At 41.9% G+C, this 18,361-nt stretch overlaps 1 protein-coding gene across 11 annotated transcripts in view; it reads right to left on the bottom strand.

Annotated features, from left to right (window-relative positions):
- SH3RF2 (SH3 domain containing ring finger 2) overlaps nt 1–18,361 on the bottom strand; it is a 132,403-nt gene that overhangs the window by 79,442 nt on the left and 34,600 nt on the right. The gene's annotated exons all lie outside the window — the stretch shown is intronic.

Genomic DNA, 18,361 nt, shown 5'->3' with positions numbered 1-18,361 from the left:
CCTCACTGTTTCATCTGGCCTTACTTTTCCAGCCCTACTTGTCATTCATTCATTCATTCATTCAATAAATAAACTTTTGAGGGCCAACTATGCCAGGTATTGTTTAGTTGTGGAAACCAAGATTGAACTTCTAACTAAATATATAATTACAATTTGCAATAGTGTTATGGAAGAAAAGAATAGGGCAATGAAGGCTGGGAAGGGAACCAATGTAAGGAAGGTCCCTGTTACTGGCCCTGTATCAACATCTAAAAGTATATTCTGTTCAGTGGCTTTTGTCATGAATCTCTTTTGTCACGTTCCCTCAGTCGCCATCTCAGACTTCTCTTCCTCAGGTTGTAGGTAGAGAGCTGGGACACTACAGCTCTGCATTGTTTATTATCTATCTACTGCTACTTTTAATCAGTGGGCATGGTATTCCTGCCTTCCTCTCTTAATCAAATATCAGTCAAGTACCCAGGATATGCCATGCATCTTTCCCTTGGTTCCTCTTGCCTCCTTCCTGGGTTATTAGGGGTCTCATAGCAGAAAAAAGTGAAAGAGGCAGGGGTTGATACCAGGGGGCAGAGAAAGAACCATTCACAGTCCTTAGTCCCTTTATATGGTCACCCTTAGCATGCTTTCATTTTTCCCTGCAAACATTTCTCTGAGATTGCTTTGGGGTGATCTCATTCCCCTAACACAGGAGGTAATTCCAGACATCTTTATAGCCATATACCAGCTCCTAACATAAGCGGGTTCTTAATAAATAGCTTGTGATTGCTTTTGAAATGGGCTAGGTGCCATGTCCCAGAACTGTTCAATGGGATAGTACTGAATTCTCTAGGGAACCAAAGCATTTCCACTGTCATCTCTCCTTCTGGGAGGGCAGAGGCACCTGTGAGGGAGGGCCAGAGGTGTATGGGAGCCTGAGGGACAAGGGGAGGAGCTTTTTCACTCATTCTGGGAGGCACCTCTGCTCCCTTCCATTATCCTCATTTTCAGAGTGAGCTTTTCCAATAGGTGTGGCACCTGGTGAATGAGTCTCTTTCCATATGGTGTGAGAGCCTGAGCCTAATCCCACACGCAGAGGGAGGAAAGATGGGTCAAATGACTCTCCTACCACCATCATCTTCTCTGGCTTAGGAAAAAAAAAAACAAACCTCTGGTAACATGACACTGACTTTCTCCCCCAAGTTTTTTTTCTCTTTCACCCCCATGTGAAGATTTCTGCAGCTAAAGGAGGAATCACTATGGACAATATGACCTAGGCAAACAGGGGACAATTCTGATAACCAGACCATTGGTTGGGGGCTGGAGGGAGCCCCTAGACAGGATACACAAGCTACATATTTATGCCTGTAAGTGACTGAACCTCTCTGAGCCTCAGTTCCTTCAACTTCAAATAAAGATGGTAATTCTTACCATTCTTTCCAACTCTAAACACAACAGAGACCAAGGTGAGTGATCAAAGCTGCACGAATATCTTTAAAACATTTCAGAAATAAAGGTGATGGATGAGACAAAACCAAATTAGCAAAATGTTGGTTACAGTTGAAATCTGAGTCATTGATAAAAGGTTATTTATAAGACTACTGTTCTCTCTACGTTTGTGCAAGTGGTTCCTCCTTAGAATGGCAGGTGCCACTAGCAGGACAGGCTGTTGTGGTGAGGCATGAAATGATTGTTGAGTCACTTCATTTTCATCTTGGGGAAAATGCCTTTGAAGAGGAACACTAAGGTGGCTGAGCTTGTCCTCTACTGTCAAAAGTTATATCTTGATTTCAAACAGTTTGCTTCTTAATTCATCTCAATCCTTTAAGACTTGCATATTGTGTGTGTGCATATTTGTATCTATTTGCACTTTAATTTGGTGATACCACAGGAAAAAGCCTGCATGATGCTTGTTGAAAACAGCAAGCTCTGGAAAGTTAGAATTCTTTTCTTTCAGTTCAGCTGTCCTTGAAGCCATGATTTTCATCATAAGGACCTTCTGCAAATCTGCAGTTTGTCTGCCTCTGTCAAATGAAAATTTAGACCATTCTTCTCATTTATAACAAATGGGACAGACATGACCTTGGAGAAGAAGTACCTGCCAAGAGATGGTCCTCATGTTAGGAGTGAGTGATGCTAAAGACCCACGTGTCATCAGTCCCACTGGGCACAGGGTCATTTAAGTACAAAGCCTGAACTTAGGAAAATCTACTGAAAATCCCTGCGAAAGGAAAATATCTCTGATGATTAAGCTATAGAAGTATTCCAGAAACGATTTGCAATCATTTTTCACTCTAAGAGAGTCAGTAGTCCTCCTAGGAATTCAAGATACTGGGGCACCTAGGTGGCTCAGTTGGTTGAGCATCTGACTCTTTTTTTTAAAAATAAATTTATTTTTTATTGGTGTTCAATTTATCAACATACAGAATAACACCCATTGCTCATCCTGTCAAGTGCCCCCCCCAGTGCCCGTCACCCATTCACCCCCACCCCCCATCCTCCTCCCCTTCCACCACCCCTAGTTCCTTTCCCAGAGTTAGGAATCTTTATGTTCTGTCTCCCTTTCCGATATTTCCCACCCATTTCTTCTCCCTACCCTTATATTCCCTTTCACTATTATTTATATTCCCCAAATGAATGAGAACATATAATGTTTGTCCTTCTCCGATTGACTTACTTCACTCAGCATAATACCCTCCAGTTCCATCCACGTTGAAGCAAATGGTGGTATTTGTCATTTCTAATAGCTGAGTAATATTCCATTGTATACATAAACCACATCTTCTTTATCCATTCATCTTTCAATGGACACCGAGGCTCCTTCCACAGTTTGGCTATCGTGGCCATTGCTGCTAGAAACATTGGGGTGCAGGTGTCCCGGCGTTTCATTGCATCTGTATCTTTGGGGTAAATCCCCAACAGTGCAATTGCTGGGTCGTAGGGAAGGTCTATTTTTAACTCTTTGAGGAACCTCCACACAGTTTTCAAGAGGGCTGCACCAGTTCACATTCCCACCAACAGTGCAAGAGGGTTCCCTTTTCTCCACATCCTCTCCAACATTTGTGGTTTCCTGCCTTGTTAATTTTCCCCATTCTCACTGGTGTGACGTGGTATCTCATTGTGGTTTTGATTTGTATTTCCCTGATGGCAAGTGATGCAGAGCATTTTCTCATGTGCATGTTGGCCATGTCTATGTCTTCCTCTGTGAGATTTCTCTTCATGTCTTTTGCCCATTTCATGATTGGATTGTTTGTTTCTTTGCTGCTGAGTTTAATGAGTTCTTTATAGATCTTGGAAACTAGCCCTTTATCTGAAACGTCATTTGCAAATATCTTCTCCCATTCTGTAGGTTGTTTTTTAGTTTTGTTGACTGTATCCTTTGCTGTGCAAAAGCTTCTTATCTTGATGAAGTCCCTATAGTTCATTTTTGCTTTTGATTCTTTTGCCTTCGTGGATGTATCTTGCAAGAAGTTACTATGGCCGAGTTCAAAAAGGGTGTTGCCTGTTTTCTTCTCTAGGATTTTGATGGAATCTTGTCTCACATTTAGATCTTTCATCCATTTTGAGTTTATCTTTGTGTATGGTACAAGAGAGTGGTCTAGTTTCATTCTTCTGCATGTGGATGTCCAATTTTCCCAGCACCATTTATTGAAGAGACTGTCTTTCTTCCAATGAATAGTCTTTCCTCCTTTATCGAATATTAGTTGACCATAAAGTTCAGGGTCCATTTCTGGGTTCTCTATTCTGTTCCATTGATCTATGTGTCTGTTTTTGTGCCAGTACCACACTGTCTTGATGACCACAGCTTTGTAGAACAGCCTGAAATCTGGCATTGTGATGCCCCCAGATATGGTTTTCTTTTTTAAAATTCCCCCTGGCTATTCGGGGTCTTTTCTGATTCCACACAAATCTTAAAATAATTTGTTCTCACTCTCTGAAGAAAGTCCATGGTATTTTGATAGGGATTGCATTAAACGTGTAAATTGCCCTGGGTAACATTGACATTTTCACAATATTAATTCTGCCAATCCATGAGCATGGAATATTTTTCCATCTCTTTGTGTCTTCCTCAGTTTCTTTCAGAAGTATTCTATAGTTTTTAGGGTATAGATCCTTTACCTCTTTGGTTAGGTTTATTCCTAGGTATCTTATGCTTTTGGCTGCAATTGTAAATGGGATTGACTCCTTAATTTCTCTTTCTTCAGTCTCATTGTTAGTGTATAGAAATGCCACTGACTTCTGGGCATTGATTTTGTATCCTGCCACGCTACCAAATTGCTGTATGAGTTCCAGCAATCTTGGGGTGGAGGCTTTTGGGTTTTCTATGTAGAGTATCTTGTCATCGGCGAAGAGGGAGAGTTTGACTTCTTCTTTGCCAATTTGAATGCCTTTAATGTCTTTTTGTTGTCTGATTGCTGAGGCTAGGACTTCCAGTACTATGTTGAATAGTAGTGGTGAGAGTGGACATCCCTGTCTTGTTCCTGATATTAGGGGAAAGGCTCCCAGTGCTTCCCCATTGAGAATGATATTTGCTGTGGGCTTTTCGTAGATGGCTTTTAAGATGTCAAGGAATGTTCCTTCTATCCCTACACTCTGAAGAGTTTTGATCAGGAATGGATGCTGTATTTTGTCAAATGCTTTCTCTGCATCTATGGAGAGGATCATATGGTTCTTGGTTTTTCTCTTGCTGATATGATGAATCACATTGATTGTTTTACGAGTGTTGAACCAGCCTTGTGTCCCGGGGATAAATCCTACTTGGTCATGGTGAATAATCTTCTTAATGTACTGTTGGATCCTATTGGCTAGTATCTTGTTGAGAATTTTTGCATCCATGTTCATCAGGGATATTGGTCTGTAATTCTCCTTTTTGGTGGGGTCTTTGGTTTTGGAATTAAGGTGATGCTGGCCTCATAGAACGAATTTGGAAGTACTCCATCTCTTTCTATCTTTCCAAACAGCTTTAGGAGAATAGGTATGGTTTCTTCTTTAAACGTTTGATAGAATTCCCCTGGGAAGCCATCTGGCCCTGGACTTTTCTGTCTTGGGAGGTTTTTGATGACTGCTTCAATTTATCCCTGGTTGTTGGCCTGTTAAGGTTTTCTATTTCTTCCTGTTCCAGTTTTGGTAGTTTGTGGCTTTCCAGGAATGCGTCCATTTCTTTTAGATTGCCTAGTTTATTGGCGTATAGCTGTTCATGTTTTTAAAATCGTTTGTATTTCCTTGGTGTTGGTAGTGATCTCTCCTTTCTCATTCATGATTTTATTAATTTGAGTCTTCTCTCTCTTCTTTTTAATAAGGCTGGCTAATGGTTTATCTATCTTATTAATTCTTTCAAAGAACCAACTCCTGGTTCTGTTGGTCTCGATTTCGTTGAGTTCTTCACAGTTCTTCTGGTCTCGATTTCATTGAGTTCTGCTCGAATCTTTATTAACTCTCTTCTTCTCCTGGGTGTAGGATCTATTTGCTGTTTTTTCTCTAGCTCCTGTATGTGTAAGGTTAGCTTTTGTATTTGAGTTCTTTCCAGTTTTTGGATGGATGCTTGTATTGCGATGTATTTCCCCCTTAGGACTGCTTTTGCTGCATCCCAAAGATTTTGAACGGTTGTATCTTCATTCTCATTAGTTTCCATGAATCTTTTTAATTCTTCCTTAATTTCCTGGTTGACCCTTTCATCTTTTCGCAGGATGGTGCTTAACCTCCACGTGTTTGAGGTCCTTCCAAACTTCTTGTTGTGATTTAGTTCTAATTTCAAGGCATTATCATCTGAGAATATGCAGGGGACGATCCCAATCTTTTGGTATCAGTTCAGACCCGATTTGTGACCCAGTATGTGGAGAAAGTTCCAGGTGCACTTGAGAAGAATGTGTATTCAGTTGAGTTTGGATGTAAAGTTCTGTAGATATCTGTGAAATCCATCTGGTCCAGTGTATCATTGAAAGCTCTTGTTCTTTGGAGATGTGCTTAGAAGACCTATCTAGGGTAGAAAGAGCTAGATTGAAGTCACCAAGTATAAATGTATTATTATCTAAGTATTTCTTCACTTTGGTTATTAATTGATTTATATATTTGGCAACTCCCACATTCGGGGCATATATATTGAGGATTGTTAAGTCCTCTTGTTGGATAGATCCTTTAAGTATGATATAGTGTCCCTCTCATCTCTCACTACAGTCTTCGGGGTAAATTTTAGTTTATCTGATATAAGGATGGCTACCCCTGCTTTCTTTTGAGGACCATTTGAATGGTAAATGGTTCTCCAACCTTTTATTTTCAGGCTGTAGGTGTCCTTCTGTCTAAAATGAGTCTCTTGTAGACAGCAAATAGATGGGTCCTGCTTTTTTATCCAGTCTGACACCCTGAGCCTTTTGATGGGGTCATTAAGCCCGTTCACGTTGAGTTACTATTGAGAGATATGAGTTTAGTGTCACCATGATATCTATTCAGTCCTTGTTTTTGTGGATTGTTCCACTGAACTTCTTCTTAAAGGGGAATTTTAAGAGTCCCCTTTAAAATTTCTTGCAGAGCTGGTTTGGAGGTCACATATTCTTTCAGTTCCTGCCTGTCTTGAAGCTCTTTATCTTTCCTTCCATTTTGAATGAGAGCCTTGCTGGATAAAGTATTCTTGGTTGCATGTTCTTCTCATTTAGGACCCTGAATATATCCTGCCAGCCCTTTCTGGCCTGCCAGGTCTCTGTGGAGAGGTCTGCTGTTACCCTAATACTCCTCCCCATAAAAGTCAGGGATTTCTTGTCTCTTGCTGCTTTAAGGATCTTCTCTTTATCTTTGGAATTTGCAAGCTTAACTATTAAATGTTGAGGTGTTGAACGGTTTTTATTGATTTTAGGGGGGATCTCTCTATTTCCTGGATCTGAATGCCTGTTTCTCTTCCCAGATTAGGAAAGTTTTCAGCTAGGATTTGTTCAAATACATATTCTGGACCTCTGTCCCTTTCGGCGCCCTCGGGAACCCCAATTAAACGTAGGTTTTTCTTCCTCAGGCTGTCGTTTATTTTCCTTAATCTATCTTCATGGTCTTTTAATTGTTTGTCTCTTTTTTCCTCAGTTTCCCTCTTTGCCATCAACTTGTCTTCTATGTCACTCACTTGTTCTTCCACCTCTTTAACCCTCGTCGTTAGGACTTGTAGTTTGGATTGCATCTCATTCGATTGATTTTTAATTTCTGCCTGATTAGCTCTAAATTCTGCAGTCATGAAGTCTCTTGAGTCCTTTATGCTTTTTTCTAGAGCCACCAGTAGCTGTATAATAGTGCTTCTGAATTGGCTTTCTGACATTGAATTGTAATCCAGATTTTGTAACTCTGTGGGAGAGAGGACTGTTTCTGATTCTTTCTTTTGAGGTGAGGTTTTCCTTCTAGTCATTTTGCTCAGTGCAGAGTGGCCAAAAGCAAGTTTTATTGGGAAAAGGAGAAAAAGAGGAGAGAAAGAAGGAAAGAAAAGAGGAAAAGAAAAAAGAGAAAAGGAAGAAAAAAAGAAAAAAAAGAAGAAAAAGAGAAAGAAAAAGAAAGAAAGAAAAAAAAAGGGTGGGGGAAGGAAACAAATCAAAAAGCAAAAAACAAAACAAAACAAAACAAACAAACAAAAAACCAAACACGGGGGAGTATCTTCTGATTCTGTGTACTTTAAGTCCCTTGACTTCCCCTGGAACTTGTCCGTCTAGCTGGTCTTCTGCGGGAGGGGCCTGTTGTGCTGATTTTCAGGTGTTAGCACTTGAGGGAGCTGCTGTGCCCCTGCCTGGTGCAGGGCTCAGTGGGGGTTGTTTACCCCGTGAGGCCCCAGGAGGAACAACCGCAGTGGCGGGGCCAGCTCTGGAGCTCCTGCAGTAACTCCAGAGCTCTCCGTCTGCAGGGCCTGGAGGCTCCGGGGCGGGGCCACTGATCTGCTCAGCTCGGGGCAGGAGCGTCCTTGCTGTCCTGGGCCCTGCCGGCCTCTGCCTGTCCCGGGGGGAGGCGGGATCCTGGGCTGTGTCCCGGCGCCCTGTGCTCCGGGGCCTGCGCTGGTGGATTTGCACTCCCGGCCCGCAGCCCCCTCCGCGGAGCCGCCGCCCGAGCCCCTTTGAGCTGCTCCCGGAGCCGCACAGCCCCCTCCGCTCAGAGCCTCTTCCTCTGCCCGAGCCCCTCTGAGCTGCTCCCGGGCCGCGCAGCCCCCTCCGCAGAGCCGCCGCCAGAGCCCCTGAGCTGCTCCCGGGTCCAGCCGTGCGTGCACTGCGGCCCTTAGGGAGCTCGGCGCACTCTCCCCGGGGCGCAGGTGTCTGTTACTGTCCCAGGGAGCCCGAGGGCATCCCCGCCCTCCTGGGTCCTGCTCCAAATCCCTGCGAGGCCTTTCCGCCCGGGAAGATTGGTGAAGCTCCTGCTTTCCGGGACGGGTCTCTCCTGTCCTGGGGACACTCGCCCCGGCCTCAGCCCGGCTCCTCGCGGGGCCCCTCCCCCTTGGAGGCCTTTTGTTTATTTCTTTTTCCCCCCCGTCTTCCTACCTTGATAGAAGTGCAAACTCTTCTCACTGCAGCATTCCAGCTGTTCTCTTTTTAAATCTTAGGCCGAATTCATAGATTTTTCAGGATAATTTGAAGCTTTTCTAGGTAGTTTGGTGGGGACAGGTGATTTGGGGACCCTACTCTTCCGCCATCTTGCCCCTCCTCCCTAGCATCTGACTCTTGATTTTAGCTCAGCTCAAGATCGTAGGGTCATGAGACTGAGGCCTGTGTTGGCTCTGCATTTGATGTGGATCCTGCTTAAGATTCTCTCCCCCACTTTCCTGCCCCCAACCCCTGCAGGAATACAAGATACTGCAAATTATGTGAACAGCTTTTCTTCCCCCCACAAGGTCATACCCAGATAGGTGCCAATAGGTTTGGCATTGTCTCTCTGTCTTCAGGATGTCTTTACTGTCTCCCACTCCCAAGGCTGAATTGGGTCTCCTTTTCTTGTGAGCACCTGCATCCTACAAGGTCCCTATCACACATTACTCTTCATCTTGTGATGTAATTACTGGCTTCCTTATCTTTCTGCCCTCCAGACTTGAACTCTGTAGTAGCAGGGCTTTTGGCTTATTCATCTTTAGATTCCAGACAACTGGAAATGTGATGCCATCCTGTGCATTCATTCAATAAATACCTTGAGTGAAACTCTGCCTTTATGGGACTTACATTCTAGCAGTACCTAGGAAGCTCAATAAGTATTTGCTGAATATATAAATAAATGAATAAATGCATAAATAAATATTACACCATATCATGCCATTTGAACTGAACTCCGACTTTGATATTGCCATCTCTGGTCCTGACATAAATTTTTAATATGCCTTGCTAGTTTTTTTCTCCAGGATGGAGAGTATGTAAGGATACTAGCCACAGATATCTACAGATAAATATAGTATTTTTCTGGGTCACCCTTTAAAAAGGCCCCATTATTTCAAATGTGCTTTGAGCTATCTCCATATCCCAGTTTTTCCAATCAATACCTGCCTTAGGGATTCCCACTGTTGAAGACTCTTGTCTTTTCCACATGTCTTCTTCATCAAGTATATAATCTCCACTGCAGGCAGCCATGATGAGTGACAAAAAATGCCAGCTGGCAGCTCCAGAAAATGGAGCAGAAGGGAGCAAGGAGATATCTTTTTCTGCCTATTCAGAACATTGAAATCCAATTTATCACTGGCCACATGAGCCAAAGAAAGCAGCTCTCAGCAGCTGTTGATCTGAGAGGCTCCAATCTCACTTCCATGCCCCGTGTGTCACTGACACTCCTTGGGCACGTCTGGGAATGGGTTGGCATGAAGGAGTGGCTCTCCTGTTCTCTTCCCTAAGGGCTGGCTTTGGATCAGCTTGTTTCAGATGGCAGAAAAAGTGATAAGAGTCACTCTTCAAAAATCTTTGTTGTTTGGATGGACATTCCTTGATAATTGCTGCACAGGTTCTTACTCATTTCATGACATCCTCCCTCACTTAGTGGTGTGCTGATCAACCAGCTCTCAAAAACAAACAAACAAACAAACAAACAAACAAACAAATGGCTCTGATTTACAGTGTTTGCCAATTTTCATGATGTAAATACTTCTACCTTGGCTACCAATCTGACCTCACTGAATATGAAATTAGGAAGACATAAGAAGTGCATTATTACCTTTTGTGAACCAGCAAGTGGCTTATTCCAACACCATGGCATGGCTTCCTAATTCACACATGCTCTGGAGGTGAAACTGAACCAAACTGGAACCACTGTCTTTCTACAACTGGGATTTTATAATATAGTTTGGAAAATACTTTTGCACCTGCTACATTATTGGGCTCGACCCACAATGTTGCACGGCAAGTATTATGCCTATTTGGTGGTGGAAGAAACTGAGGCATAGAAAGATACAATTTGCCCCAGCTCACATCATTGGATTTACTCAGTTCTTATTGCTGAAAAAAAAAAATGTTTTTTAAAAGATTTCATCCATTTATTCATGAGAGACACAGAGAGAGAGGCAGAGATATGGGCAGAGGAAGAAGCAGGCTCCCTGTGGGGAGCCAGATGCAGGACTCTATTCCAGGACTGCAGGATCATGACCTGAACCAAAGGCAGGCGCTCAACCACTGAGCCACCCAGGTGCCCCTGTTAGTAAGTTTTTATCTTAATTTCAGTTAGCTAACACGCAGTGTGATATTGGTGTCAGGTGTACAATACAGTGATTCAGTCCTTCCATACATCACCCAGTGCTCATCACAAGAAATGCCCTCCTTAATCCCCATCACCTCTTTTCCCCAAAACCCCACCCACCTCTCCTCTGGTAACCCTCAGTTCATTCTCTATGGTAAAGAGTCCGGTTTTTGCTTTGGCTGTCTCTCTCATTTTTTCCCCCTCTGCTTGATTGTTTTGTTTCTTTAATTCTGCGTATGAGTGAAATCATATGGTATTTGTCTTTCCCTGACTTATTTCACTTAGCATTATCCTCTCTAGCTCTATCCACGTCATCGCAAATGGCAAAATTTCATTCCTTTTTATGACTAAAAATATTCCATTGTGTGTATATCTATATCTATATCTATATCTATGCCACATCTTCTTCATCCATTCATCAGTCGGTGGATTAACGCTCTACTCTTGATTCTGGTCATTCTCTTCTTTCACCTCTGCTGCAGCCAAACCATATGTCTTTGTGTACTGCCAGTGCCCGCTGCATGCTCATCTCTTAGGTCCTTCCCAGAATATTCTTCCTGCACTCTCTCTACCTTCTCCTTCTGTCCAACTGCTACTTGACTTCTAGGTCTCAGCTTAAACACTATGTCCCTCCACATCCATGTCTGGCTTAGGGATCTCTCCCCTGTGCTTTTATCCCTATCTTGTTAACTGTCAGACAGTGTTAAAGTACTGATCTGTCTTCTCAACCACACTGTCAATTTTGTGAGGGCAGAAACTTTAATCTAGCTCACTACTGATCCTAGTGCCAAGCACAGGGTCTGGCTCAATGCATGTCTTTAAAACGAATGAATCCATGAACAATGGTCTCTTAACCCTCACTGACTGTTTTGTTTTCTATATCATATTCTATCAGGACCCCAAAGCATCCATGTCCTCATAGTTTGGTTAAAGTTTTATCAGGAATCTGTGGAAGCTCCTGCTAAAATGCCCAGCGAGCCAGGATTCTCCATTGTTTGTTGCAGCTGCTCACCTCCCGAACCTCCCCATGGCCCCTCTGGACTTTGCAAAATGACACACGGAAGCAAGTTGAGGAACCTGTTCTGTGTGCTATGAAATATGCTCATTACCCACATGCCAAGACAAAGACACAGTCAGAAAGGAGGCTCCAGCCAGAAGCACCTGCACCTCTGAGAGAGAAGTGTTTAAGAATATTCTGGAACCAGCATGTCCTACAGTAATTGCAAGACTAAGTCCTTAAGGATTTGCATTGATTCCCTCAATTTCCCTCTAAAAAAGCAGGAAAGGATTAAAGTTGCTTGCATGCCGGGGAACTACTGACCTTTGGCACCACAAAAGCTCATACATACGTGAGGTACTCATTACAAACATCTAATCATCTTCTGAAAACACAGGCAGCTGCCACTTAAAACAGGTGGAGTAGAGTCTGGCACACGTTAGTGACTTCCCTTATATTACCTGACACTGCCTCATAATGCAAACTTCAGGGTGTTCATCTTTGTTTTAAAGTATATATTTGAGAAAAAAATAATTTGCCAGTCATGAGAAGATCCATTGATGCCTCTGGAAGCATTCTGTCCAATAGAAGTTTCTGTGATGATGGAAATATGCTATTTTGTACTAACACAGTAGCCACTAGTCAAATGTGGTTCTGAGCACTTGTCATGTGGCTAATGTGACTGGGAAACTGGACTTTAGGTTTTATATACTTTTAATTAATTTAAAGTTAAAAGTTAAATGACCACATGTGGCTTGTGGCTCCTCTATTGGATAGCATAGCTCTAGGTCTTATTATCAGTTACATGGAATATGGAGGACTGAAGAGCATAGTAAATGATACTGCAGGAAAAAAAGAAGAAAAATACACAAAATGGGAAACTATAAGACAAATGACCAAATTCCTCTTATGTATTACAAGGAAAAAAGAGAAAGTATGTGTGTGCGTGTGTGTGTGTGTGTGTTAAAAAACCTAGAGATTAAAAGAGACTTTAAAGGCATATTAACCAATGCAATGTGGATCTTTGTGGATCTTGATTTGAGTAAACCAGTTACTAAAAAATTATGAGACAATTGGGGAAATTTGAAAACTGAGTGGATATTTGATTATATCAAGGACTTTTTAGATGTGATAATGATAGTGAGGCTATGTTTTAAAAAATAGAGTCCTTACCTTTTAAAGGTACCTATTGAGTGGTTTATAGATGAAACAGAATGGCTTGTCTCACTTGAACCCAAGCAGAGGGAGAAGGTGAGTGAGGTATGGGTGAAATAAGGTATGTGGATGGCTGTGGAAGCTGGTACACAGTGGTTCATTACTATTAGTTCCTCTATTTTTTATGTTTAGAAATTTTCATAATAAAAAGTTTTCAAAAATCTGAGGAATGCAAATGTTGATGAGAATATGGACAAAGAGACACTTCCCTTCTTGAATGTTGGGAGCTTAAAATTTCACACTGAGAATGCAATTTGGGTACATCCATCAAGATTTAAACTGTGTTTTCTTTTTGACTCAGCAATTCTAGTTTTAGAAATTTCTTCTACAGTTACATGCAGGAATCTATGCAAAGGATTATAAAGTGCAGGATCATTTAGGTAAATAGTGGTATTAACTACTCTGGAACGCTAAGGAGATTTAAGAACAAGATACATCAGTGTGGACTGCTGTCAGAAAGATATCCATGATGTATTCTTAGGCTAAAAAGAAAAGCAAACTGTAAAACAAAAACAAAAACAAAACAAAAAACCAAAAAACAAATGTGTTACCATGACCCAGTAAGAAACTACATGTGAGTATGTATACATACACATATTGGTATACAAGTATAAAGCCTAGAAACAACATATACCAAATCGATCTGGGGAGGGGAGGAGGAGCTTACAGCTCTATTAAAATGAGTCTGAGTTGCTCTGTTCTCTGTGACTACCTATTACCTATAGGCACTCCTCCATTGTTTCATGAATAATCAACGGTTAGCTCTTCCATCAGGCAAACTAACTGCTATGCTCTGAGTGTTGTGTGTCTTCCAAATTTGTATGTTCAAATCCTAACCCCACAGATTATGGTTTTAGGGGGTGGGACTTAGAGAGTTGCTTAGGTCATAAGGGTGTAGCCTTTATGAATGGGATTAGTGCTTTTATAAAAGAGACCCCACAGAGATGCCTCACCCTTCCATCCTGTGAGGACACAGTAAGAAGACACTGTTTTTGAGCCAAGAAGAGGACTCTCACCAGAACTTGACCCTGCTGGTACCTTGATCTTGGACTTTCCAACATTCATAATTGTGAGAAGTAGTACATTTCTGCTGTTTATAAGCCACCTAGTCTATGGAATTTGTTATAGCAGGACATTTGCCCTTCTTCCCAGAAGAAATTGAATGTGGCTTCTATGACTGAGAAGTTACATTTACCATGAACTCTTGATCCTTTCTCCCAAAGTGGAGGGGCATTTAGGAAGTTCATGTCTGTCACAATAGCTACCAGTTACTGGGTGATACTCTATGACAATCACTATGCTGAGAAGTCTGTGCACATGTCTCTCCCCAACAGGCTCTGGAATCACACTCAGACTCTTCTACTTGCTGGCTGTGTGACCTTGGACTAGTTACTTTAGCTCTTTCCTCATATATAAAATGTTACGAATAACAGTACCTATCTCATGGATGTGAGAATTCGGTGAGATAATGCTTAAGTGCCTGGCACATAAAAGTGCTCAAGAAAAGTCCAATCTCGTTATTTTTTTTACTTCAATATTCCAACAATCCTATGGGGTAAATACAATAATGCATCCATATGACAGACAAAGAAACTGAGTCTCAGAGACAGTGGTGTGTTGACACCAGCTCACCTGGGTAAAGCTAATTGCTAAATTTTCAGGAATTTTTTTTTTACTTGGCTGACCATCATGTTAGTAGCCTGAAATTAGGCAAGATGGGAGTATTCATACTATGGCAATTGACAAATACTACATTTCCCACAGAGAGCTGTTCGTTAAACATCTACTGCTTAGGGCAGTTAAATAACTTGTCTCAGGCTCCATGGCTGGTGAGTGGCAGAACCTGAATTTAAACTGTGCTCTGATCAACTCCAAAGGTCTTAATGTTTAGATAGGCATTGTTTGGATAAATCTCTTTAAAAGTTAGGACTCTCACCTGGACAAAAGCTAAGTAGGATAATGCTCTTCAACATCATGTCCCCAGAAGTGGTTCTCAAATTTCAGGGTGCATGAGATTCACCTAGAAGTCTTATTGCAACACGGGTTGCTGGGCCTTACCCCCAGAATTTTTTGGGGGGAGTTCAATAACTTGCATTTCTAGCCAGCTTCCAGGTGGGGCTCATGCTGCTGGGCAGGGACCCTACTTGAAGAATTACTGTCAAGTACAAAACCTGAAGCTTTCTGCTGTACATCTTACCATAAGTTTATTAGGACCATGGCTTTATCAATTCTTCTCTGATCTAAAGATGAGAGGATTTAGATAGTAATTCTAGGCCATGAACTTTCCACAGGAGACCATTTTGGTAAGATATTTGTGCTCCCAGCAGTCTGAGCACAGGAAAACAGGAACCAAAGCTTGGTGCCTCCCTCTCCAGTTGGCCCCCATTTAGCTCTGGCCTGTATCCCAGGAGCCTGAGCCGCTCCCCACACACAGCAGGAGGCAAATGAAAAAAGAAGCATTTCAAAGTCTATCTTTAAAGCCTGGCAGAAATCTGCCCTATAATTACACGAAGTGAACTAGTTACAACTTCTCTCGTATTGATGTAGGATTATTAAGAGATTGCTCACACAGTCCTGTGGAATTCAACTAATGAATTTAGAGATTTTTTTTAAACACTTGTCTCTTCGAACCACCTCCTGCCTCCTAAATATTACAGAAAACAAAACCAGGAAGGAAAATGAGGTAAACCCTGAATTAATGGTCCTGATCAGAGTATGACTGCTGCTTCTAGAAATGTCACTTTCCTAGTCCAGACTTCTAACTTAAGTTTCTCACTTTTTGTAAGCCCTTAGATGGGTGCCAAAGTAGGAGGGCATGATGGTCCATATGAAAACTGACCTGTGGACATCACTTCAAAGGAATCTGGAGAAGTTAGGATGGGGATTTGGCTATCTCAAGTTTGCACAGCTTTTACTTACTCTCCCTGCAACAGTGTTCCAGGAACACACCCAGCCAACGGTGTATGCGAGGAAATAAACAAGGCCAATGGACCCTGGTGGGCCACTTCTAAAATCCTGAGTTTGGGAGACAGGACAGGCGTTCTTGGCTTAAAATGTACCATGGGCTTATATCATTTGGATGTGCTTTGTTTGAAGAAATAAGGGATTATGATTCCAGGAATATGAATTCTTGCAGACAATTGCAATCCCATTTTTTTTTTTTTTTTTTTTTTAGAGAGAAGGAGAGAGTGAGAGTGAGTTGGGGGAGGAGTTGGGGGCGCAGAAGGAGAATGAGAGAATCTTAAGCAGGTTCCATGCCTAGCACAAATTCTGACACGGGGCTCAATCTCATGACCCTGAGATCATGACCTGAGCTGAAATCGAGAATCGGACACTTAAGTGATTGAGCCATATGGGTGCTTCACAATCCCACATTTTTGAGAGAAGGAACTAAATATTATTCATCTTTGTAGCCCTAGATTCCCGTTCACATAATTAGAGATCAACACACTCAACCCAGAATGATAGAATGTTATTGTGGAAAGAACGAGGGCTTTCAAGTCAGAGCGATTTGCATTCAAATCCCAGCTTTATCTCCTGTGCTGTATCTGCGGGACCTTAAACAAGTCATCAGTTAACAAAATTTACTGATTGCCTGTGTGCACTGACACTGTTCTAGACGCTGGGACTATGTCTGTGAATAAGGCAGTCAGAATTTCTGTCCTCAAAGGTGTATATAATGTTAGAGCTTATCTCAAGCTGCTCTCAGGAAGGCCATTTATGCAATAGAGTCAGAATACCCAGGTTGAAATCCTACCTCTACCACTATCTAGCCATGACATATCAGCAATGAATGGTAATAGGACTAGCCACATGAGGATGTTGTCAAGATCCTAACATCCATGCATGTCTTTGTATATCTTTGGAAAGGACATCTCTTCAGGCAGATGAGTCATGTATACATCCTTGGTTGGGTACCTTGCACAAATATATGTAAAACCTCTAGAACAGTGCCTAGCACATATTAAGTGCTCAATAAATAGTAGCTTTTAATATCATAGGCATGCACTGAGAATTTAATTCAAGCAAGGTATCCACAGTATATAGTTGTTGTTCAATAGTTCCCTTCCTCTTAGTCTGTGGATAGACTATATAAGCATAGGTCAAAGCAAAATGTAGGTGATGGACAACCATCAGCTACCTTGTCTCTCCTTCTGTATGTGCAGGAGATAGTTTGCCCTTAAAAAAAAAAAAAAAAAAAGCCCTAGGCTGGCAATCAGAAGACTTGGATTCTGGCCTCAGCTCAATCATCACTTGCCTCTAATTGCCCAGCCACCCGTCATCAAACCTCATTTCTCTCATGTGTAAATGAGATGAAGGTGTGGGATAGCCTTGGTCATGTGCCGTTGTTATCACATGAATGTATTTCACTGTAACAAGTTCTTACTTTGCCTAGTGTGTGTACAGACAAATAGGGGTATGAGCCAGACTTGGGCAAGTGGTAAGTGGGTGAGCAAGTCTTAGAGGGACTTTCTGTTCCAACATGCATGATTATACAGCACTAATTGAGATGACAGGACTTGCCCAGGATCACATCGTGGGTCAGTTCTGGATGGTTTCAAATGACCTTTAACTAGGGAACCATGAGAAGAACTGGCTAGATAGTCTGGATGTAAAGCAGATGGCTTGGATACGTGAGATTGTTTCATGTTCTAGGTGTGCTTGGGCTAACAGGGTGACAGCGGCTATATCACTGCAGGCTAATTTGGTCTAAGATTCTATCCAGCACAGATACTCTAACAGTCAATGAGTAATATCTTCTATTTCTCATTTACTTTGCCAGTTAGAACAAGACTATTCAAATTCCCATTCAGGCACATGAATGAGGCATTCTTTCTCTCAATTTGGGGAAGGCAAGGTGGTTTCTAAACCCTTAGTGATTTTTGGCCCTTAGGCAGGTGCATTTCAGAAAATCTCTCTGTTTTCCCTCCTTAACTCCATTAGTCTGTAAAACAGCTAATAAAAATCACTACTTATTAAGTGTTTGCTGTGTGTTTAGAACTGGGCTAAAATATATTTAGATTGAATATCTTGTTCAATCCTTACAGCCAGCCCATGAGGCAGGTAGTATAGTTATTTTATAGGAGAAGAAATTTGAAATTCAGAGAGGTGAAGTAACCTGCTGAAGGTCATGCAGCTGTTAAGTAAGTGATTGGAGCCTGAAGATCAATCTTGGCCTCTTTGCTCTGCAGCATCCTGCATTTATTGAGCCCTTGCTATGTGGCCTTATGTGAGTGGCTTCTCCTGTGTAGTGGCTTAATATTCTGGGTCAGTTAATGTTGACCCAGGCCAAATATTCACTAAAAATTTATACCATGTACAAAGGAAGGTTCTTTATGGTGTATGTGACCTGTTGCTATCTTACTAGAGCTGCATAATTATGTATTTATGGATGCTGTTTGGTGCAGATGTTGAACATTTAAAAAAGCCAATACCATTCATTTCTTATTGAGTGCCTGTTATAAGTTGCATTGTTTTGTCAAACAGTCCTGTGTTGTAATGCAGGATCTCATGTAA

The sequence above is a fragment of the Canis aureus genome, chromosome 5 (genome assembly GCF_053574225.1).
Source record: "Canis aureus isolate CA01 chromosome 5, VMU_Caureus_v.1.0, whole genome shotgun sequence".
Classification (NCBI taxonomy): Eukaryota; Metazoa; Chordata; class Mammalia; order Carnivora; family Canidae; genus Canis; species Canis aureus.
This window is presented reverse-complemented; position numbering and strand designations above follow the sequence as displayed.